Source organism: Ranitomeya variabilis, chromosome 1 (assembly GCF_051348905.1).
Source record: "Ranitomeya variabilis isolate aRanVar5 chromosome 1, aRanVar5.hap1, whole genome shotgun sequence".
Lineage (NCBI taxonomy): Eukaryota > Metazoa > Chordata > Amphibia > Anura > Dendrobatidae > Ranitomeya > Ranitomeya variabilis.
Genome location: NC_135232.1, coordinates 825935805 through 825958303, shown reverse-complemented (window position 1 = coordinate 825958303; position 22499 = coordinate 825935805). Strand labels below are relative to the sequence as shown.

General features: G+C 43.9%; 1 protein-coding gene across 1 annotated transcript in view; it reads left to right on the top strand.

Annotated features, from left to right (window-relative positions):
• The first annotated feature begins 1566 nt into the window (after positions 1 to 1566).
• MBOAT4 (membrane bound ghrelin O-acyltransferase MBOAT4) overlaps positions 1567 to 22499 on the top strand; it is a 66994-nt gene continuing 46061 nt past the window's right edge. The window contains exon 1 of the mRNA XM_077260455.1: positions 1567 to 1698. The gene's annotated coding sequence lies outside the window, so the exon portion shown is untranslated. The remainder of the gene's footprint in view (positions 1699 to 22499) is intronic.

The following is a 22499-nucleotide window of genomic DNA, read 5'->3' as shown; positions in this document are numbered from 1 at the left end:
ATAGTCACCACCCAGTGCATTTAAAAAGGGGGATCCCAAAAGGGCAGTATCTCTGGGTTCGGAGAAATTGCTCTGATAATGGTGTCTTTGAGACACAATCCCAAGAATTGAGAGAGCGTTTTTTGGCTAGAGGCTACCCTCAGGGTGTCCTGAGTAAGGCATACCATGAAGCAAAGAGGAGGGACCGTGCCGACCTGCTAAATCCTGCCCCTAAAAAACAGGGTGATATTTCTGTTCGTTTCATTACCACCTATGACAATGGGGCTAGCCGAGTAAGGAACATCCTCAGTAAGTATTGGTCTATCCTCCAGATGGATCCGGACATCTCTGATCATCTGGGTGATGCCCCCATGATTACTTACAAGAAATCTAGATTGCTACAAGACAGAATTGTTCATAGCCACTTTACCAATCCTTCTAGGGATACGTGGCTTAAAAGTAATGTCATGGGGTGCAATAAATGCGGGCACTGTACGGCATGCCAATATGTCGACAACAGCAGATCTTTTGTCAGTAATGTAACTGGCAAGGAATATTCCATCAAACAGTTTATTAATTGCAGTACTAAAGGGGTCATTTATAGGGCCTCTTGCACCTGCGGCATGGAATATATAGGTAAGACGATCAAGGAATTTAAGAAGCGAATTGGGGAACATGTGGGTGATGTGTCTCATAAAAGAGACACATCTGTGTCTCGACACATCAACCAGCTGCATAATGGACAAATTAAGAACTTACGGTTTATAGCCATTGAAAAGGTCACTATGCCCATTCGAGGAGGCAACTGGGATCAGTTGCTGCTCCAGAAGGAGGCTAAATGGATTTTTTATTTAAACACCGTTTCACCTTATGGCCTTAATGACCAAATCAATTATGGTTGTTTTCTTTAATTTCTTGTAAAGATGTTTTCTGTTTTCCTTCATTAATAATCCAGGTGTCAGTGGACATGTTTTTTGTGCCCTTTCTAAATCCTTTTGTTGTCCCCCTTCATTTATTTGTATGAGTATTGTCTGTTATCACCATCTATACCCCTTTGTTTCTTTGGGGATATCAATGTGAGCATGCCTGCAGTTGGGTTATGTCTTTTGACCATTAGGGCTCTATTTTACACATATAAATACGTATTGTCATATCAGTAACCCTCATATAGCTATGGCACTTATGCGTTTCAATTCCATAGTAGCTATGTTTGTATTTTTATGGGTTTTATATAGCGATGTCATGGCATCAGTGACGTTGAGGTATTATATAACCTTCATGATAGGGATATAGTGCTGGTGCTTTGAAAATCAATTCTTATCCCTCTTACGTTTTATTTTATTTTGGCAATTGTGTAAAATAAGGGAGTTCCGGCAGCGCTGTAGCGCTCTGTTGAAAATCATCTCTGTTCTCAGCGCGTCATAGCACAGGGCAGTGTCTGGTTTGTTCTCAGCGCATCATAGCACAGGGCAGCGTCTCGGTAACCTAGCAACTATTACTACCGGTTCCGGCACGTCCTGGGGCTTGTCAGCGACAGCATCATAGCACAGGGCAGCGTTTCGGTAACCTAGCAACCATTACTTCCGGTTCCGGCGCGTCCTGGTGCTTGTCAACGTCTCTGTATCCTAGCAACTTAGACCTCCGCTATTACCGGAAGTTTCTCCCTCGTGTCTATTCTTTGGACCAATGGCGTTTTGTTTTTGGACAATTACCTTACAGGTACTAGTGATTACAGTATTCTGTGTCACTCTCTTGTCTGATCATCGGTTTAGTTACATATCGCTGCATTAGGTATATGTTCAATCTCTTCTTGATCACATGCTTTGTGTTTAGCATGTGATTGGCTAATCATGCCTTTCACCAAATTACTTAAATGGATATATAACTCCTCCCACTCTCCTCAGTTTAATATGGAGGGTGGCAGGTTTCTTTGTCCTTCACTATAGCACTCATGCACTTTAGCTCCCAGGCAGGCAAGTCCCCTGATGATTCGGCCTGCGAAGAAACGCGTCGGGACATTCTAACAGGGAGAGTGCAGGGCATGATATTGCTCAGGGGTAGCTGTGGACTGCCCTTGTAAGGGCAGGAGTTCGGGAACGCAGGTTTATGGTTAGTCCTCTTAGGGAGTGACAGGGTATTGTCCCTTTACATCGCTGATTCATGGATTTTTCCACTCTGCGAATTATGGGCTACACCTTCCTGAGCCACGGCATTTGGTGAGATCGTTCTTGTTTTAATATTTATGTTACATATGATTTTCACCTTAATTGCTTTATCCCCCTCCTGCCTGTTTATTATTGTTTTTTCCTGGTACCTGCCAATACCCATACACACAGGGTTACCTGACTTAACATTTTTTGCACCTATGTGCTTGTGTTATTAACCAGAGGTATCTTGAGAGTGTGGGACAGTATATTTATTACTACTGTTCTCACTCATACTCTATCTTGGTATCAGCCATTAGTGATGCTCTACCTTATAGGTTACATCATTTAATACCATTATAGTTTTTCTTTTTTTGGGGTGACATTATTTGTTATTGTTAATGTTATATTTTTTACCTTGTATAGATTAAAGGCTAAGTTTTAATTCCTACTAGAGCCGTGTTCCCATTATATTGGTAGGATCTTGTTGGATATATCCAATCGGATTTATTTAGTATTGCTTTTTTCACATAACTGTAAACTATGAACGTGGCAGAAAGTGGCTGGAATTATTATTTAAAATAAAATAAATAAAAAAAAAATAGGAAGCTCCCTACAATGAGCTCAGGACAAGTATGGCAGCAATAAAAATGACTGCTGAACACAAAAATGTGGACAAATAAACAAGATAGGTAACTGTGCAGAAAGGAGCAACAGGAATTTTGCTTTTAAAAAAGCAGTTGGTTTGCACAGCACCGTGCACACAGCTATGCAGCTGCTGCACTAAAATACGACCTCCACTGTCCCTGCACAAAAAGGTGGTGTGGGACAGTGAAAATCGCTCCAGCACAAGCGGTTTGGGGGTTTATATTTCCTCCCTAACTCTGTTGCAGCGCCCCAGAGTCCTGGTCGTTGCAGTAACGTCGCTCTGCCGCTAATGGGAGTGATGTTACGTCTGATTGCACTAAAGGAGTTCACCTGATCAGGTAACACTCACATTACACTTCACACTCCGGCCACCAGGGGGAGTGGTTCTATCTAGTAAGCCACTCCTCACACTCTGGTAAAACTGGGGGTTGGACAGGAAGACAGGGAGAAGTAACTGGGAAGAGCGAGAGAGAGGACCTGTCAGGGATGGGATCCTGACAGATTCCTAAGAAAGGACAAGAAGCGAGGTTTATTGTGCTGAGTGAGAAAAGCAGGAATACAGCAAAGAGGCAATAGGACCAGAAGGAGTCGTGCTGTAAGACCGAGGCAACATCCTTCTGAGGCGCAAACAGTCAGTGGCCGGAACGCCGAGAAAGTAAGAGACTTTAAGCAATACTTCAAACCACGGCAGGGCAGCCAATTCTAGGTTGGCTGTCTCACACAAATCACTTAAGCAGACAACGGAGGCAGCTGCGGGAGAGGGGTGACTCTAGAGTCCCAGAATAACTCCAGGCCTACCCCGTCATACGGGTGCGTCCTAACCATATCACCTGGGGGACGGAGAGAACGAGCATCAGAGACAGACAGAATCAGTTGTGAGGACTATCCCGGGGTGCTCAGCAAGGAAGGACTACAACATACACAGGCGCTAGAAGGTAGACGCTGATTCCCACCTGTTAAGGGGACTCCTGATGTGCCTTCGGACCGGCCGGTCTCCGACAGCCCGGCTAACAGTGCTCTGGATTGGACACCTGAAGCCTTCAGTAAAGAGGTAAAGAGACTGCAACCTGGTGTCTTCGTTATTTACTGCACCGCACCTCCACCACCATCCGCATCTATTATTGTACGCCCCTCAGCAGGGTCACGGACCGGGTCTAGCCACCGTGACAACCCCAGAGCAGAGACTCAGAGGCCCAGTACCGGGTACCCCTCGGCCCTACGGCAGTGGGGGCGCTACACTGTCCCTGCTTCTGACTAACTGCAGCAACACCTCTCCCTATGCTCAGATATGCAGAAGTAAGATGGCGGTCGGCGTGCACGCCCCTTTATAGCCCCTGTGACGCTGCAGACAGCAAGCCAATCACTGCCATGCCCTTCTCTAAGATGGTGGGGACCGAGACCTATGTCATCACGCTGCCCACACTCTGCGTCCTCCTTCATTGGATGAAAAACGGCGGTGACAGCGTCATATGAAACGCGACTTTGGCGCGAAGATCGCCGACCGCATGGCCGATCCCACTGAAGGATCAGTTCGGGTTTCATGAAACCCGACTTTGCCTAAAAGTCGGCGATTTATGAAAATGACCGATCCGTTTCACTCAACCCTAATCCTAAACATACAGTCATATGAAAAAGTTTGGGCACCCCTATTAATCTTAAGCTTAATGTTTTATAAAAATTGTTCTTTTTGCAACAGCTATTTCAGTTTCATATATCTAATAACTGTTGGACACAGTAATGTTTCTGCCTTGAAATGAGGTTTATTGTACTAACAGAAAATGTGCAATCTGCATTCAAACAAAATTTGACAGGTGCATAAGTATGGGCACCCTTATCATTTTCTTGTTTTAAATACTCCTACCTACTTTTTACTGACTTACTAAAGCACTTTTTTTGGTTTTGTAACCTCATTGAGCTTTTAACTTCATAGCTAGGTGTATGCAATCATGAGAAAAGTTACTTAAAGTGGCCACTTGCAAGTTGTTCTCCTGTTTGAATCTCCTCTGAAGAGTGGCATCATGGGCTCCTCAAAACAACTGTCAAATAATCTGAAAACAAAGATTATTCAACATAGATGTTCAGGGGAAGGATACAAAAAGCTGTCTCAGAGATTTAACCTGTCAATTTCCACTGTGAGGAACATAGTAAGGAAATGGAAGAACACAGGTACAGTTCTTGTTAAGGCCAGAAGTGGCAGGCCAAGAAAAACATCAGAAAGGCAGAGAAGAAGAATGGTGAGATCAGTCAAGGACAATTCTCAGACCATCTCCAGAGAGCTGCAGCATCAACTTGCTGCAGATGGTGTCACTGTGCATCGGTCAACTATACAATGCACTGTGTTTTTTTGCCACCATGCATAACGCCTTTTTGTATTACCAAACAACTCAATCTTGGTTTCATCAGTCCACAGGACCTTCTTCCAAAAAGAAATTGGCTTCTCCACATGTGCTTTTGCATACCTCAGCCGACTCTGTTTGTGGCGTGCTTGCAGAAACGGCTTCTTTCGCATCACTCTCCCATGCAGCTTCTCCTTGTGCAAAGTGTGTTGTGTAGTTGACCGATGAACAGTGACACCATCTGCAGCAAGTTGATGCTGCAGATCTCTGGAGATGGCCTGAGGATTGTCCTTGACTGATCTCACCATTCTTCTTCTCTGCCTTTCTGATGTTTTTCTTGGCCTGCCACTTCTGACCTTAACAAGAACTGTACCTGTGTTCTTCCATTTTCTTACTATGTTCCTCACAGTGGAAATTGACAGGTTAAACCTCTGAGACAGCTTTTTGTATCCTTCCCCTGAACAACTATGTTGAATAATCTTTGTTTTCAGATCATTTGACAGTTGTTTTGAGGAGCCCATGATGCCACTCTTCGGAGGAGATTCAAACAGGAGAACAACTTGCAAGTGGCCACTTTAAGTAGCTTTTCTCATGATTGCATACACCTAGCTATGAAGTTCAAAGCTCAATGAGGTTACAAAACCAAAAAAAGTGCTTTAGTAAGTCAGTAAAAAGTAGGTAGGAGTATTTAAAACAAGAAAATGATAAGGGTGCCCATACTTATGCACCTGTCAAATTTTGTTTGAATGCAGATTGCACATTTTCTGTTAGTACAATAAACCTCATTTCAAGGCAGAAACATTACTGTGTCCAACAGTTATTAGATATATGAAACTGAAATAGCTGTTGCAAAAAAAACAATTTTTATAAAACATTAAGCTTAAGATTAATAGGGGTGCCCAAACTTTTTCATATGACTGTGTCGGGGCCGTAATAACGACAATTAATCCTCATTCACCAGTCATTCCAAATTGTAATGTGAGCGCAGAACTTCTGGTACCGGAAAAAGAAATGATTCAGACACGTAGCTGATTCAATCTTTGCTGACGCTCTTGCGTTCACCTGTGTCCAGAGCCGAGCAGCAACTACTTTATTTTTTTTTATTGAATACACAGTACTATTGTTTAGGAAAAAGGAATGCATTAGGCGGAGTTTAAGCAGCATACATCTAGTGCTCAGTCTCTCTCTCTCATTTGTCAGGACATCTTCGATGGTTACTTTCTTCACATTCCAGAGTTATCTTTTTCAAGAGAAATAAACTTAACTCTTCACATTCTAAACTGAAATAAACAATGAACACTGGCAGCCATCTTTAGATACAATTACATTTGCATTAGCTAGCAGATAGGAAAAACTTATTGTTTCACAGTATAAAAGTATAGCAGTACAAAAAGAGTATAAAGATTTATAAAAGTATAAAAGGTATATAAGAAAATACATTTTCACCTTGACAACTGTACATCAAAATCCGTAATAGACTATGTCAAAAGGCGCAAGCTGAAGGTTTTATAATGGCCCTCTCTGTCCTCTGATCTGAAGATCATTTAGAATCTGTGACTAGACCTCAAAATAGCAGTACATGCAAGATGACCCAGGAATCTCACAGAACTGGAAGAATTTTGCAAGGAAGAATGGATCAAAATCCCTCAAACAAGAATTGAAAGTCTCTTGGCTGGCTATAAAAAGCTGTCATACTTTAAAAAGAGGGTGCTACTAGGTACTGACCATGCAGGGTGCCAACACTTTTGCATTTGCCCATTTTCCTTTTTGTAATTTTTACAATGTAAAAGATGAAAGTATATACTGTATATACTCCAGTATAAGCAAGTTTTTCAGCACATTTTTTGTGCTGAAAATGCCCCCCTTGGCTTATACTCGAGTGAGGGTCCCTGAAGATGGAAGGAGAGAAGCAAAAGCAGTGGATCACAGGATGTTAGGGCTGGCGGAACGCACCAAATAATATTAAGGAAGACATAAGGTGGAAGACACCTGCTGCTCGGTAATGGCTGACAGTATATGGCGTTATAATGTGAACGGTTATAGGATGTTTTGCCACAAGCAGTTCGCCCCCAGCAGTTCGCCCCCGGGTACTTCCTGTTCGTGATGCCAAGTTGAGTCGCCCGCCAGGGCAGTGGGGTACTCGGTACCGGGTTCGGTACTTGAAGGGGACATCACAGTGGCTGCGACCCTGTCCGTGGCCCTGGGCACTCAAATAAAAGGGAAAAGTCTTTTAAGGGTTTGGTGAATAAAGTTTGTGTTCGTGATGCCACCTGTGGCATTCGGTAGGGACCGACGCTGCTTAAAGGGATCCTCTGGGGTGATGGTATGGCAGCTGGATGGTATAACTTCCCACAGGTGAAGTAAATGTACCCGGGGGAGAACTGCAGGGGGCAAACTTGTGGGGGGTGAAACATCCAAATCCCAATGTGAACACACACAGGTTAGCTTTACCTGGTATGTAAGGAGGCAAACTCTGTTGTTTCACAGGGCCGCAATACCGCAGAGTGAACGCTAGTGTTTGGTCACAGGTCTCTGCCCCAAGGACACAGGGTTAGAGTCCCACTAGCACTGGGCGCCGCAACTGTGGTGCCAGGGAACAACTAATAATAATAAATTTAGCGCACTGAGTGCGTGCAGCGCCGCTCTGGCGGACGCCACTAACCGCCCTAACTAGGGCCAGGAAAGCGCACTAGTTGCGCACAGCGCTGCTCTGACGAACGCTGCTTATGACGCTGTAGATAACGTGCCTAGTGCTGGATGGCACAACTGGCGCTAGTCTGCTCCAAACACCCACACTCAAACAACAACGCTAGGGAAGGGGATCAATTAGGAGCTTTCACCAGAACATACATGCATCCATACACACCACGTTTTGAGGCTACACTAGCACATGGCCGAGCGGCCATGCGAACCTTTTACAGTTGCAGCCTTTCGGGACCTTCCCAGTGGTCCAATCAGAGCTGCTTCAGGACCTGAGCATGTTACCTCCGACCTCCAATGAGAGGTCGTCCCACGGGTATGCTCAGTAGACAAAAAGCAGGATTTAGTCCCTGGAGCGTCTGCTCTCCTCTGATTAGTGCTGGTTACAATAGCTGCACCTGGGACAGCAGCAGTAACCAGACGCACAGTATCAGCTTGAACAAGACGCTGGGACCGACGTCTCTGCTGAGCAGGCTTCTCTGCGGCTGGGGAAGAATGGGACACCGCAGAGGACATGGTTCGAGATTCCCCCTGTGCAGCAGTGGGAACTCGACACCTAACACAGTAGGCAGGAGCCAGGATTGAATATTAATTTCTCTGTAATTGTGTGCACAGTGTCAGTCGCAACCTCTTCCTGCAGCCGCCGGGCGATCACATGTGCTCGCTACTTAAATGAAATGAATATTCACTTCTCTACACTCCCATGGGTGACCATGTGACCACCCGGCAGCTGTAGCTGACACTGTGCGTGCTACTTAATAGCAATGAATACTCACTGCCCTCCACACACATAGACCCGACATGGAGAGCAGTCGGTATTTCGGCAGCTGTGCTCTGCATGTAAGGCTTCTTTCACACTTCCGTTTTTACAATCTGCACAGGATCCGTCAAAATATTGAAATGACGGATCCTGTGCAGATTGTAAAAAACGGGTGCACTGGGCCCGTTTTTCTATGTGCACCTGTTGTGTATGCGTCTTTGCAGCGGAATTCCACTGCGAAAACGCATACACAACACAACCCAGGTTTAAAAATAATTAAAAAAATAAAAAATGGCAATATTCTTACCTTCCGGCGTCCTGCGCAGCGTTACCGATGCTCCCGGCAGCTAGTGTGACGCCCGGGAGACCGAAGTACCCAGCACTAGACCAATGAAGTCTGTCTCTTGAGGGGGATGTCACGAATGGCTTGACCCAGTGCTGTGGTCTCAGGCAATACACAGTGTAAGGGATATCGTGAAGGAACAGGCACTTACTTGATCAGCAGCGGATCCTCCCAATAGTGATGATCCCGATCTTGAGTAGATGATTATTGTCCAAATGAAAGACTGAGGCGTTGAAACGTTTAACCAGTTTACTTCAACATGAAGGGATTTGCAATCAGTACTGTCACCGGATTCTGTATGAGCACTCTGGATTACTCTGACCTTGTCAAGATTTCTATCTCTTATTATGCGCAGTTTCCATGTGGTCCTGCTGCTGTATGTGAACTGGCTGCCGACTCAATCTGTCCCTCCCAGGTCCTGGTTCGACGGGCAATCCGAGTCCTTTTTGTCAGTTTATCCCCTCTGGGAATACCGCTGAACTCTGTGTCTGTTGCTACGCCTGACCCTAGTGAGGCTGATATCACCTCACGTCTTTCCGGTTGCTGTATTATATATAATGAATATAGCCGCGGATCCAGTATCCGTCTCTGTGCCTATTCTGGGTAATAATTAATGCTACCCGGTTCTCACAATGTCCTTTCTCTCTATTCCTCTTCTCTTCAGGTCGATGGTCCTGACTTATCAACCGTCATAGGGTTGTTAGAAATTCAGTTGTATGACCTTTCACTCCTAGCTCTTTAGCCCAACTGCCAGTCCTTTTCTCAGACCAGAATAGATCAAGGGGAGTCTCTGGAGCTCCCCCTTCTGGCCGGAGATGGTAGTGCAGTCTTGCTATTTTAGTATTTGTATTTGGTGTCAATAACTATTTTTGTGGCAAATACCCCTAGGGGCGCCACATTCCCCCTTAGTTAAGAACAGTACTCCAAGACTGCGGGACGATAACATTTTGAAATAACAATTGGTATGTACAGAGTCTTAAAAATGAAAAGTTACAAAAACCACTCAAAGAAACAAAAAAAATGGAATTCTGTAAAAAGTCACTTCAAATAGCGTCCATTAATACAGTTCTATCCTTGAAGGTACTAGGAAGCAAAGTTCACAAAGCAGTCTTTCTGGAACTTTGATTTGGTGTTTCCGGGCTGATAAAAAGTTCAAGAATATGCAAGAAGTTCATACAGGTAAGTCTCTGTAGGTACTGGGCTTAAACGTTACAGAACGATAACAATGACTATAGTCTTATAGTTGGTAATCCGCATACCTGGCCGGTAATTGACCCTGGGTACTACACTGGGATCTACGTAATAGCGGTGTCTCTTTATGTTGTGTACTTCTGTCTACTGCGGATATAGTATCTGCCCTCTCTGCTAAAGATAATTCCACAACTATGGGGTTGGCAAGTCCACCGTGAATGAGATTACTCCGATCAGGAATCTGTTCTTCCTGGTCTGGAACTTCTTGCAGTACGGGGTCAGCCTCTTCCTGTCTTGGGACTTCTAATATTGGGTTCGGTGTTGGATAAAAGGCCACCATGGGAACCACTACCGCACCATGGTATGTTAGTAGGGTTTTGGGAAAGTCCCCTATACAGGTGTGATACATTTCCTCTTCTTTTTCCTTTACTGGTTGAACCTGTATGGGTTGAATAACTTCTGGTTCTGGCTGGACAACTTCTGGCTCTTTCAACGTCTCCGGACATAATTTAAGATTGTCTCTTGACACTAGTACAGATGTTAAACCTCCGTTTTTGCTAATGAGACACATTTTAGGATTATCCATTCTTGTTGGTAAAACTGTGTAGGGTACGGCTTCCCATTGATTATCCAGTTTATTGGTTCGACGATTCCTCTTGAGTACTTGGTCACCAGGTCTTAATAAGGTTGCTAGAGCATTCTGGTTGAAAGTTCGCTCTTGTCTTTCTCTGGTTTGCTGGAGGCTTCTTTCCACACTCTCTTGCACTTGGCGATACTGCTTTTGCCCTACGACATCCCAATTGGAGTCTTGAACTTCTGCGTCTGGTTTCAGAATTCCCATTTCTAGATCGATTGGCAATTGGCCGGGTCTTGCACGCAAAAGATAAGCTGGGGTGCAGTTGGTAGAGCTCACCGGGACATGATTATACAGATCCACCAAGTCAGGCAATTTCTCTGGCCATTGATTCCTTTCCGTTTCAGGTAAAGTCTTTAGTAGGTCTATCACAATATGGTTCATCTTCTCACATAAGCCGTTTGTTTGCGGATGATAGGCCGTCGTCCGGATCTTTTTGCAACCATACATATTACAGAATTCTCTGAAGATCTCTGATTCAAAGGCTGTACCCTGGTCAGTGAGATCCTGTTCCGGATATCCATGGGGTCTACAAAAGTACGTTTCGAATGCTTTGGCTGCAGTTTTCGCAGTCAGATCTTTTACAGGTACTACTACCAAGAAGCGCGAATAATGGTCCACGATGGTCAAGGCATAGACATAACCAGACCGGCTCGGTGTCAACTTCACGTGGTCCATGGCTACAAGTTCAAGTGGTTGTTTGGTGATTATGGGCTGCAGTGGTGCTCTTTGGCTCTTTTGATCGTTCCTTCTGAGGTTGCACGGGCCACAGTTTCTGCACCACTGTTCGATTGATTTTCTCATCCTGACCCAATAAAATCTTTCTCTTAGAAGCACTTCTAACTTTTTCCAACCAAAGTGACCAGCACCATTGTGGTAAGCCTCGAGGACCATCCTCACATCTTGTTTAGGCACGATAATTTGCCAAACCAATTCATGTGTTTTTGGATTGGTGTACCTCCTACAGAGCTTCTTTTGATACAGGAACATTTTGCCTCTCTCTTTCCAGAGTTGATGCGTCTCTTCTGGGGCATCCTCATCGGGATATGCACTTTGCTCAGTCAATAGTTCCTTCACTAACTTCACAGCCGGATTGCTATCTTGGGTGTCAGCCCATCTATGGTGTGCTAACGGATTAAAATTCACTTCTTGTTGTTTCTGAAAGGTATTTGACTGACGATGTTTTGCCTTGGGCTGATGAAAGGCTGGTAGTTCAATTTCTTCAAGCTCCCCCGTTTCTTCTTCTACATCTCTCAAGTGGGGCATCGGCATTTCCATTCTTGTGACCTGCTCGATACTTGATCACGAAGTTGTAATTAGATAACCGGGCCATCCATCGCTGTTCTAACGCACCTAATTTAGCCGTGTCTAGATGGGTCAACGGATTGTTGTCAGTGTAGACAATAAATTCTGCACCGGTCAAATAGTGTTTGAAACGTTCAGTCACTGCCCAAACTACTGCCAGTAGCTCCAATTTGAAGGAACTATAATTTTCTGAATTTCTTTCAGTAGGCCGGAGTTTTCTACTTGCAAAGGCGATGACTTTCTCCCGACCTTCTTGCTTTTGTGACAGCACCGCTCCCAATCCTACATTACTGGCATCGGTGTAGAGGATGAAAGGTTGATGGTAATCCGGATACGCCAGAACTTCTTCTCCGGTTAGTGCCTTCTTTAGTTGCTCAAAGGAATCTTCTCTTTCGTCGTCCCACTGAAAAGGAGGGTTTCGGTTCGAAGGTTTCTTCGTCTGCCCTACCAAAGCGTCTTGCAAGGGTGCTGCCAACTTGGTAAATCCTTTTATAAATCTGCGATAGTAACCTACCCATCCCAAGAATTGCCTCACTTCTTTTGCGTTGGTAGGTCTTGGCCAATCCCTTATGGCAGTTATTTTCTCGGGATCCGGTGCTACTCCCTCCGAACTCACGATGTGCCCTAAGTATTGTACCTTTGGCTTGAGAAGGTGACATTTGGATGGATTGATTTTCATACCATACTTGGATAAGGCTTCGAACACCTCTGCCAGGTCTGTTAAGTGCTGTTCGTAAGTCTTTGAGTAGACGATCACATCATCTAGGTACAGGAGGACGGTCTCGAAGTTCTTGTGTCCGAGGCAACATTCCATCAGTCGCTGGAAAGTACCGGATGCGTTGCAGAGTCCGAACGGCATGCGATTAAATTCGCTTAGACCCATTGGTGTGGTGAATGCCGTTTTTTCTTTATCCCTCTCAGCCACAGGGACTTGCCAATACCCGCTTGTTAAGTCTAAGGTGGAAAAATAATTAGCAGATTTCAAAGCGGTCAAGGACTCTCCTATCCTAGGCAAGGGATAGGCGTCTTTATGGGTGATGTTATTAATCCGCCGGTAGTCTACGCACATTCTCATGGTTCCGTCCTTTTTTTTGACAATCACCAGAGGGGCCGCCCAAGGGCTACAACTATCTCTTATTACCCCGGCCTGTTTCATCTCTCTCAGCATGTCCTTCGCGCATTGATAGTGAGCGGGCGGTATGGGCCTATATCTTTCTTTTATCGGGGGATGGTCACCGGTGGGGATTGTATGTTCCACCCCTTCTATCCATCCAAAGTCCAATGGGTGTATACTGAAGACCTGTTCATATTCCGTCACTAATCTATACACCCCTTGTCTTTGATGGGTAGGTGTTGAATCTACGCCCACGTCTAGCTGTTGGCACCAATCCTCCGATTCTCCATCTGAGCCGTTATTTTCCACCTGACAGGTCGATTCTAAGGGCTCAACGGTTGTGATGGCATTGTTGTCAACAGTATATAACTTTGCCACTGTAGCGTACCTTGGCAAAGTGACCTCTTCCTCTCCACAGTTCAAAAGTCGTACCGGCACCCGTTCCCGGTGTACCTCGACCACCCCTCGTGCCGTGAGTATAGTGGGCCTGCTGTCGGTGTACGCTGGTTCTATTAAGGCTTGATAGTCTCGTCCTTTAGTACCAATGGCCGCTCTACACCATACCAGCATTTCTGTTTTTTGTGGGATTACAATAGACGTTGGATCACTCACCCTCACACTGCCGATTTCTCCACCTGCAACTTCTACCTGTTGCCTTAACATTAATACTTTTATTTCCCTCCTGAGAACTCTCTGCTGGCAGGATCGGGCAGTTTCAGCAATTTGCTGTAAGACAGAAATAACTTCGGAGAAGCAGTTCTCTAACACATTCATTCCTATCAATACAGTTGGTTCACAGTTCTGCCAGTCAACATCAATGACAATTATACCGTTTCTTCAATTCTGCTTTACCAATCTTTATGGTCATCTCCCTGAATCCTAGTTTCGGTACCAACTTACCATTACTGGCCCATATATCTAGTTCAACATCAGAGGGCCCTTTATCAATATCTACATCAGCCCAGTACCTCTTATAAAGGATATATGGTATAGATGTAATCTGGGAACCTGTATCCAGCAAAGCGTTGAGGGGAATTCCGTCCAGCACGATAGGGATGATAGGTCGTCCTCCGATGTACCTGTCGTGCCAGGGTGTTGGGCCTTGAAAATTCATTCCTGCGAAGCGGCCCGCATTCCCACGGGATTCCCGTTTAAACCACAATCTCGTGCAAAGTGGCCTGGCTGCTGGCAACGGCGGCAAATGGGCTGTCCATCTGGTTGAAAACGGTCGCGGGGTCGCCCTCTCCATGTCGGGTATCTCCGGGGTCTCATCCATGGGACATCCTCTCTACGGTTTGCCAACTCTATCTTGAGTCCTCTCATCTCCTGCATGGTTTTAGCCATTGAAGCAACAACATCAGTTAAAGAGTCAATCTTTAGTTGAAGAGTCTCATTAGTACTAGGCCCCAGGGGCTTAGCATTGGCCCCAGACATAGTCAATGTCACTGGCACTTCCTGTTGTTGAGATGCACCTGCCATGGGTTGCGCAAAATCCTGATCCCGAGGTGCCTCTGCCAGCTGGAGACGTATAGCGCTCTCTTTTAATTGGGCAAATGTCAATTCAGGGTTCTTAAAAACAAGCATGCTCACATGCCCCCGGTGAGAAGGGGTGTAGAGTCCCTCAATAAATTGATCTCTTAGCAGTTTATCCGCTCCAGTGTTAAAAATGGGTTCAGCCAGTGTAAGTGATTTAAGGGCTTCCTGCAGGTTTAAGGCAAAATCTCTCACGCCCTCATTAGCTTTTTGTTTGCAATTAAAGAATCGTACTTTAGCTTTGCTGCTGGCAGTGGTTTCAAATGTAGCTTTTCATCCAGCAAATATGCGTTCAACAGTACCTTTTAGATCAGTTGCCCATGCCGTGACTTCTCGCTTAGCATGGCCACTTAACTGCATCATCAGGAGACTAACACGCTGAGCTTCACCCACGGGGAACATATCAAAATGAGCCAGCATCTTTTCCCTGAAACCGTCAAGGGTATTAGGTTCACCTTCATACATTGGAAGCCACGGGCCACCCGGGGTATATGGCATCAACACCGGCATGATGGGCGCCACTCCTTGCACTGCTGCGCTGCCAGGCTCTCTATCGATACTCTGTCTTTCAGCTGCATTAGCGTCGCCGGGTGCTGCGGCGTCTCCGTGTTGCGACATACTGTACCCCCTTAGTTAATCTAGACCCTTCCGGTCTCCGCTTCCGTCTAGATAATGTAGATTCGTTCCTCTGTGCAACAGGATTGTTTTTCCCCTCGCTCTGATGTCAGAGCACTCTGCTTGGTACCGCTCACAATGACACGCCCCCTGCTGCCTCTATCTGCCGCACGCTCTGTAATGGTGGATTTTGAAGTTTTTCAGTTAGACTGGGGCTTGGGTAATGACGTAGCTCGATTAACAGTTTTGTGCCTAACGGTTATGAGATGATTACCTCAGGGGATGGCGGCCATTTTTACTCCATTATAACCAATGGAGAAAAGTCACTTTCAATAGTTTTCAATGGAGAACGGGATTTTCTTTAATAAAGTCAATTTTCAAAACTTTTCATCCAAGTTTTCACAGTTTTAGGCTCCAATCACAGCACACAATACCCGGTGTACGGGCTGGCCCAATCCTGTTCGTGACGCCAGTTGTGACGCCCGGGAGACCGAAGTACCCAGCACTAGACCAATGAAGTCTGTCTCTTGAGGGGGATGTCACGAATGGCTTGACCCAGTGCTGTGGTCTCAGGCAATACACAGTGTAAGGGATATCGTGAAGGAACAGGCACTTACTTGATCAGCAGCGGATCCTCCCAATAGTGATGATCCCGATCTTGAGTAGATGATTATTGTCCAAATGAAAGACTGAGGCGTTGAAACGTTTAACCAGTTTACTTCAACATGAAGGGATTTGCAATCAGTACTGTCACCGGAGTCTGTATGAGCACTCTGAATTACTCTGACCTTGTCAAGATTTCTATCTCTTATTATGCGCAGTTTCCATGTGGTCCTGCTGCTGTATGTGAACTGGCTGCCGACTCAATCTGTCCCTCCCGGGTCCTGGTTCGACGGGCAACCCGAGTCCTTTTTGTCAGTTTATCCCCTCTGGGAATACCGCTGAACTCTGTGTCTGTTGCTACGCCTGACCCTAGTGAGGCTGATATCACCTCACGTCTTTCCGGTTGCTGTATTATATATAATGAATATAGCCGCGGATCCGGTATCCGTCTCTGCACCTATTCTGGGTAATAATTAATGCTACCCGGTTCTCACAATGTCCTTTCTCTCTATTCCTCTTCTCTTCAGGTCGATGGTCCTGACTTATCAACCGTCATAGGGTTGTTAGAAATTCAGTTGTATGACCTTTCACTCCTAGCTCCTTAGCCCAACTGCCAGTCCTTTTCTCAGACCAGAATAGATCAAGGGGAGTCTCTGGAGCTCCCCCTTCTGGCCGGAGATGGTAGTGCAGTCTTGCTATTTTAGTATTTGTATTTGGTGTCAATAACTATTTTTGTGGCAAATACCCCTAGGGGCGCCACACTAGCGTTCCCAGTAATGCCTTGCGTGCAATGAACTCTGATAACGTCGCGGTCTCGCAAGATCGCGACATCATCGGGTCATTTTGCAATGCATCCATGGAAACGCTAGCTGCCTGGAGCATCGCGAGCATCGGTAACGCTGCGCGGGATGCCGGAAGGTAAGAATATTGCAATTTTTTATTATTTTTAACATTATATCTTGTTACTATTGATGCTGCATAGGCAGCATCAATAGTAAAAAGAGAGAGAGTGAGAGAGAATTTCCCTGACGGGAAATTCTTCCACGCATGCTCAGTTTCAAAAGACAGAACCCGTCACTGGATTTCTGCTTTTCACAGTCAGCGAAGTCAGCTGAGCGATTTTCCGACGTGCAGAAAAAACGTTCCTCTGAACGTTTTCTCCGCCTGATGGACAGCAGTTTTCCAACAGATCCAGTGCACAACGGATGAAACGGATGGCCATCCGTCACGATCCTTCGCTAATACAAGTCTATGGGAAAAAACAGGATCCAGCAGAAAAATTTGCTGGATCCTGTTTTTTCAAAAATCGACGGATTGTGACGGGAGATTAAAGATGGAAGTGTGAAAGAGGCCTAAGCAGCGCATGATGTCCCTGCCATGCGTTGCTTACAAGCATAAATCAGCTGCTGGCACTGGAACAAGACGCTGAGAGGGAGAGGAAGGACAGTAAGAAGGATGGTTTAATTTTTTTATGTTTTTTGATGGGGTCTATGCATTCAAGGATAGGGATAAGAAATCTTGCATACAAGGATAGGGATGAGGAGCCATGCAGACCAGAATGGGGATGAGGGGCCATGCATACCAGGATAGGGATGAGGAGTCATGCATACCAGGATAGAGATGAGGGTGCCATGCAAACAATGATGGGGATGAGGGGGCCATGCATACCAGGATAGGGATGAGGAGGCCATACATACCAGGATGAGGATGAGGGGCCATGCATACCAGGAAAGGGATGAGGGGGCCATTCATACCAGGATGGTGATGAGGGGGCCATGCATACCAGGATGGTGATAAGGAGTCGTACAGACTAGGATAGAGATGAGGGAACAATGCATACCCAGCTTATACTAGAGTCAATAAGTTTTCCCTTTTTTTTTTGTAAAATTAGGTGCCTCGGCTTAAACTCGAGTATATATGGTATATGTTGCATTTATGAATGTTGTGTCATTTTTTTAAGGCATAACTTGGGCCAGTTACTTCCAAGTGAAATTGACACATTTCACTTCTTGAGGATATAATTTTTAAACCTTCACACTATATTTTGCATATACTTTTAATTTATCTTGAATTTGTAAAAAGTTTATATTTTATTCTCGGGTCATATGTGTCATATTTAACTTTTATCTTCAACTTGCTTAACTGTTCACAATAACAGTAACTTTGACCAGGGGTGCCCAAACTTTTACATGCCACTGTATATCGCACAGGTCTCCTAAGGGGACTATTAAGAACAAATAAAAATGTTTTAAGAATATATGAAAATATGAAAAAAAGCAAAAACAAATGTTCAAATCACCCCATTTCCCCCATTGAAAATAAAGATATTAAAATAATACACAAATGTAGAATCACTGAGTTTAGAAAAGTCCCATCTAGCAAAATATAAAAATAATTAACTCAATCGGTAAACCCCGTAAAAGAAAAAATTTCAAGAATAACAAAATTAATTTTTTTCGTCGCTGCAATTCCACAAAAAATGCTGTAAGAATCGATCAGAACATCAGATCTATCCCAAAATGGTATCAATAAAACATCATGATCCGCCAAAAGTATGCTATCAGTCAGCTCCGCAAATCGTGGAAAATGACGACACAACACCCCAAATTTTTTTTGCAAACTTCCGTTTTTTTTTCACAACTAAAATATTTTTTAAACAACTGGACATGTTTGGTATCGCCGTAAACATGCTGATGAGCAGATTCATACTGCAAAGTAATTTTTAACACAAAATGAACACTGTAGAAACAATTGTCAAAAAACAATGTCAGAATTGCATTTTTTTCATTGTTTCTCCCCACTTGGAATTTTTTTACCGTTTTCCAATACACGATATGGTAAAATGAATGGCGTCATTGAAAAAGTACAACGCGTTACGCAAAAAACAAAGTCTCATACATCTATGTGGACAAAAAAATTAAAGAGTTTTGGCTCTAGGAAGAAGGGGTGGAAAAAAGGAAAATGCAAAAATGGAAATTGACCAAGTCATGAAGGGGTTAATGAGCAGTTAGAATCTTGGAAAAACACTTTTATTTTTTTCATGAGAAAAACAGAATATACAGTGGTAGACCAAAATTGGATCCTGAATACTGGTGAAAAAAAGGAAGTCTTAATGAAACCTAAATTCCTTGGCACTTTTTATTGTAGTTTCCTGATTTTGTCACTTGGGGGCTGTAAATGCACATGGATGGTACAGACTTTCTATACAGAGTTCAGTGTAGAATATCTGTAGGTTTTGTATCAGCTCAGTTACACATCTCAATATTTTCTGCACATAAATTGATCGCAATGTGTCATTTCTGCTGATTTTCATTGTGGATTTCACCTTTTGGAATGCATACGGTGAAATAAATTGCCAATCCATGATAAAATCAGAATGTAATACACAGATTTTACTGGGGAAATACTTTACTTTTGTAGTCAGTGAAAAATGGACATACGGTAACTATGATTCAACTCCGGTGGCATCTGTGCGCTGTGTTTTTTAAGGGGATCAATGGTAAAACTACAGTTGCCAAAATGTCTAAATTACTTTAAAACTGGCTGTAAATACTAATACAATATTATAGTCACTGAGTTTTAACATTTAAAGAGGATGTAGCAAGTTAATAAATTATATCCAATCGATACACTAGGGAATAACTTTTTTATCCCTTGAGGTATGAATGCTGGGACACCCACTAATCCTGTAACTAGATGTGAGAGTTCTGGAAAAGGCACGCTGTGGTGTCATGCCCTCGTTCCGCAAATGTCACAGGTTTACCGTGACAGAGAGGAACCAGAAGACAGCAGCTTCTGATTTCTCTGACTCCTGCACTGATTAGAAGCACTTCACCTTCTTATTAAACTGTGTAAATTTCTTTTGGCAGTGCAGGGGTTAATCTGCTCTGTTGAGAGCTCCTAGAGCTAAGGCTCTCAGCTGTGCACTGTTAGCCACTCCCATTACCTATATAATCTGGGCCTTGGCTAGCACTCATTTTCAGAGCAAGCTTTTGCTGCATGGTTGGAGGTTGTTTGTGGTGGTTATTGACGTAGGCGGTTGGTTGATTTATCTGTGACTGTTGGTAGGTTTTGAGTGTGTGATCATTCCCTTTCTTCTCCTACTTTGGTTTGACCCCATCATCCATGCCCCAGTACATTCCTCTGTTACATGTGTGTGTATATTTTTAATTTTTGTTACCCTTTTTTGTATTACCTTATTAGTCTGGTTGGTGTACTACTGTATTCTACTACTCCCCTCTTCCCTGGGTGGGGAAGGGTAAAGGCTGAGGGTGCATTCAGGAGCTAAGGCAAGGGATGTGGCCCCGGCATCTTCACCATCAGAAGTAACCTGGGGAACAGGGTGAGCTAGGGTGCCCCTAGCATGAGAGACTTGGAAGGAGACCCCTGATCCCGGGACACCCGACAAACCGAGTTGTGACAGCAAAACTAATGTGAAAATTGCATTGATGAGGAGTGTATTTACAGTAATGGGCGAAAGTGTTGGTACTCTTGAAATTGTTCCAGAAAATGAAGTATTTCTCCAATAAAAGTTTTGCAATTACACATGTTTTGTTATACATATGTTTATTTGTGTGTATTGGAACAGCACAAAAAACAGAGGAAAAAAAGCAAATTGGCCATAATATCATACAAAATCCAAAAAATGGGCCCGACAAAATTTTTGAAACCCCAAACTAAACATTTAGTTGCACAACCTTTGGAATAAATAACTGAAATAAATTGCTTCCTATAACCATCAACGAGCCTCTTACACCTCTCAACTGAAATTTTGGACCATTCTTCTTTTGCAAACTGCTCCAAATCTCGCATATTTGAGGGGTGCCTTCTCGCAACAGCAATTTTAAGATCCCTCCACAGGTGTTCAATGGAATTTAGATCCAGACTCATTGCTGGCCACTTCAGAACTCTCCAGCGCATTGTTTCCATCCATTTCTGGGTGCTCCTTCAAGTATGTTTGGGGTCATTGTTCTGCTTGAAGACCCTTGACCTAGGACACAAACCTAGGTTTCTGACACTGGACACTACATTGAGACTCAAAATCCTTTGGTAACCATCAGATTTCATGATGCCTTGCACACAGTCAAGGCACCCAGTTCCAAAGGCATCGAATAAACCCCAAAACATCTTTGAACCTCCACCATGTTTGCCTGTAGGTAATGTGTTCTTTGTTAGCTTCATTCCATTTTCCGTAAACAGTAGAATGATGTGCTTTACCAAAAAGCTCTTTTTTGGTCTCATCTGTCCACAAGACGCTTTACAGAAGGATTTTGGTTTACTCACATACAGTACATTTTGGCAAACTGCAGTCTAGCTTTTTTATGCCTCTGTGTCAGCAGTGGGGTCCTCCTGAGTCCCCTGCCATAGCGTTTCATTGAATTCAAATGTTGACAGATAGTTCTCGCTGACACTGATGCACCCTGAGCCTGCAGGACAGCTTCAATTTCTTTGGAACTTGATGGGACTGCTTATCCACCATCCAGACTAGCTTGTGTTGCAACCTTTCATCAATTTCTCTCTGCTGTCCACATCCAGAGAGATTGGCTACAGTGCCATAGTGCCATGGGTTGTTAACTTCTTGATTGTGCTGCATACCTTGGACAAAGGAACATCAAGGTATCTGGAGATGAACTTGTAACCTTGAGATTGTTGATATTTTTCAACAATTTTGGTTCTCAAGTCCTCAGACAGTTTTTTTTCTCTCTCTCTCTGATCTCCATGCTTAGTGTGTCATACACAGACACAGGATGCAAAGATTTAGTCAACTTCTCCGCTTTTTGTCTGGGTTCAGGTGTGATCTTCATATTGCCCACATCTGTTAATTGTTACAGGTGAATTTGAATGAACATCACATTCTGAAACAAAGTGGTTTACCAACAATTTTTGGAAAGGTGTCAACAATTTTGTCCTGCCCATTTTGGGGTTTTGTGTGAAATTAAGTCCAGTTTTCCTTTTTACCCACAGTTTATTTTTTGTTGTTCCAATACACACAAAGGAAATAAACATGTGTATAACAAAACATGTGTAATTGCAATAATTTTCTGGGAGAAATACTTTCGGCCATGAATGTTTGTGTATTTATGGAAAAGCTATTAAGTTCCATTGTTCTTTGCCCTCTAAACAGAACTCTCTTTTTATCTGTCACTACTGAGATTGGCCATTTTTCCATTAGTCTTTCAACAGACTGTGTCCACATGATAAAAAGATTAAGGTATATCTAATTTCTTCTTTATTATCTGCCCACTTGATCTACAGCATGGGGGATTTTTGGTAAACCTAGCATGCTTAACATCTCACAGATTTCTCCTACATCTGCTTTCTTCTCCAAGACAAAGCAAAGTGCTGGGCCCTGCTCTTAGGAAAACAAATACTTATTGCCTTGAATTGGCAAAGACAAATAAATGGCCTTGAGATACCTTGGTCACCTCGGTTATCAGTCCCAGTCACTGCATGGTGGTGTTTGTTTTCACTAGTCCTCCTTATATATAAGGATGAGAAGTGACAGTACAATACACTTGGGATGAAGACGACTGGTCAGGCAGGCTACCTATCTTATGGCTAAATACAGGCCTTATAATGGATTATATTCAGATT